The sequence below is a fragment of the Calonectris borealis genome, unplaced genomic scaffold, assembly GCF_964195595.1.
Source record: "Calonectris borealis unplaced genomic scaffold, bCalBor7.hap1.2 HAP1_SCAFFOLD_319, whole genome shotgun sequence".
NCBI classification, from domain to species: Eukaryota; Metazoa; Chordata; class Aves; order Procellariiformes; family Procellariidae; genus Calonectris; species Calonectris borealis.
Window position 1 is genome coordinate 5,001 of NW_027441701.1, and position 2,500 is coordinate 7,500.

General features: G+C 82.9%; 1 non-coding gene across 1 annotated transcript; it reads left to right on the plus strand.

The window, feature by feature from the left end:
* The first annotated feature begins 2,150 nt into the window (after window positions 1–2,150).
* Window positions 2,151–2,303, plus strand: LOC142077596 (5.8S ribosomal RNA). The gene has a single exon (XR_012671926.1). It is a non-coding gene; the product is annotated as a 5.8S ribosomal RNA (ribosomal RNA).
* The last annotated feature ends 197 nt before the right edge of the window (window positions 2,304–2,500 follow it).

Below are 2,500 nucleotides of genomic sequence, written 5' to 3' on the forward strand. Positions count from 1 at the left end.
GGACCGGCCCCCGTCCCCCGCCCCGCCTGACCCGACGGCGGCCCGCTGCCGCCGCCGGGGAGGGGCGGGGGACGCGGCCCCCGGGGCGAAGAGGGCGCCCCCCCCGGTCTCGGAGCGCGGGCGGCAGCGCGCGAGAAGCGGGGGCTGCCGGCGCGGGGTGCGACGAGCCCCCGCCGGCCGAGCCCGCGCGGGCAGCCGGGAGGGAGCGGCGAGCGGCGACGACGGGGCGGCAGGCGCGAGCGTGCGAGAGAGCAAGAGGGCCTTCGGGGTCGGGGGGGGCGGCTCCCCCGACCCTCCCCGCACCGGGGCGGGCCGCTGCGGAGCGGCCCGCCCGGCCGGCCGGCCGCGCAGGGCGAGGCCTCCGGGCGTTCCGGGCGTGGCGCGCGGCGCCGGGCGGCGCCTTCGGCGGCGCCCCCCCGCCTCTCCCCTCCCCCACCCCCGCGGTGCGGGGGGGGGGGAGCTCGGGGCAGGGGGCTCCGCCGCCGACGCCGCCTTGGGCGGGCGAGGCCCTTGCCGGGTCGCGTCCCGCGCCGGCGGGCGGCCCGAGCCACGGCTCTCCTCCCGGGCGCAGCGCCGGGCTACTGAGGGAAACCCCGGGCCCCGGGCAGGAGGACGAGGCGGTGGCGGCGGACGTCGGGCGCGCCCCCGCGGGCGGACGCTCCCCCGAGGGCGGCAGCGGGGGAGGCACCCCCGCGGGGCCTGCAGGTCGTTTCCCTCACCCCAGGGCCAGGTACCTAGCGTCCGCGCCTCGGCGGCCCTCCCTCGGCGAGCGCCGGGGGTCGAAGGCCGCGGAGCCGGGCGGCGGTTTAAAGACGCGGGCGGCTCGATGCGACCCGCGGGGCGGCCGGGCGGTGGCGCCTCCAGGGGCGGGAGTCGCTCCCGCAGAGCCCCTGGCTGGGCGCCGCCCGTGCCCGTCGCGCGGGCAGCCGTGCCGGGGAGGGGTCCCGCTGCCCCCCCCTCTCCGCGGTCCGGTCTCGGCGGAGGAGACCGCGGCGCGGTCGGCCGCGGCCGGCCCGCCTGCCTCGAAACGGGTGGACCCCCCCCGGCGGGAGCGCGGGCTCTCCGCCGAGGGGGCGGCGAGCCCCCGCGGCGGGGGCTCGCCCGGCGGCCGCCGGGCCGCCGCGCCCCGCCCCGTCGCAGCGCTGCGGCGCGCTGCGCTCCGCTCCCTCCCCCTCGCCCCCCGGCGAGCGCTCGGCGGTCCCGCGCCGCCGGCCGCCGGCGAGGGCGGCACCCCGGCCGAGCGGCGGCGGCGCCGCTCGGCGTGTCGGCCGGCCGGAGGGCGCCCGCCGCCGGCCGCGGCTGTCCCGGCCCGGGCCCCGCCCGTCGCTTCCCCGCCGCCCTTCCCGGCCGCGCCGGGCGGGCGGGCGCGCGGGCGGGGGCGTCCCACTCCCGGTCTCCGCGTGGAAACGGGGAGAGCGGGCGCCGCCCCCGCCTTAGCGCCGTCCGCCTCGTCGCCTGGCGCGTGCCCGCGGAAGGGGGCCGAGGCGGGGGGCGGCGGCGGCGGCGGTTCCGGGCGGGCGGCCGCGCCGGCGCGGCGGCGGGCGCCGTCCGGCGGGCCGCGGGCGGCGTGCCGCGTCGCCGGCTCGGGCTCCGGCGGTCGCCGCCTCCGGCGCGGCCGGCGGCGGAGCCGCGGAGGCGCCGGCGGGGCGAGCCGCGGGAAGGGGAGCCGGCTGTCGTAGCGCGGCGCAGGTTGTGGGCGGAGGCGCGCGCGCGCGGGGGTCCGGCGGGGCGCCCCGCTGCTGCCGCCCGGCAGCAGCATCCGTTGTCCCGAGCGAGGCGGGCGGGCGGCGCGGCCGGGCGCGTCGCCGCCTCCGTGCGGAGGCCGGGCCGAGCCCGGGCGCCTGGGCCGCCTCCGAAACGCGCAAGGGGCGTCTGCCCGCTGTGGGTCGAGTCGGGAGCGCGGGCTCCCCGCCCTTGCCGTTCGGGGTTTTTTCCCGTTCCCTTTTTCCCTTCCGCTGGGTGTGCTCGTACGGTCAGGCGAGGCGAGGCCTCTCCGCCGCGGCCCGTGGCGCCGCGCCGCGGCCCCCTCCGCGCGGGCGGGGGGGGCGGGCCGGCGGGCGGGCGGGCGGTGGGCCGTCCTCCGAGAGGGGCCGCTGCTGGCGAGCGGTCCCGGCCCCCCCGCGCGCGCGGGGCGGTGCCGAAAGGCAGACAACTCTTAGCGGTGGATCACTCGGCTCGTGCGTCGATGAAGAACGCAGCTAGCTGCGAGAATTAATGTGAATTGCAGGACACATTGATCATCGACACTTCGAACGCACTTGCGGCCCCGGGTTCCTCCCGGGGCTACGCCTGTCTGAGCGTCGCTTGACGATCAATCGCCGGCTGGGCCGCCCCCCCTCCCCCCCCCTCCCCGGGGTGGGGAGGCGGCGGCCGCAGCGGCGCGGCTGGGGTGCCTCGCAGGCCCGCGCGCGGCCTCGGGCCGGGGAAGCGGTTCGCCGCCGCCCGGCGCCGTCGGCCCAAGGGCCTTCGTCCCCCTAAATCGAGACTCGGGGAGCGCTCC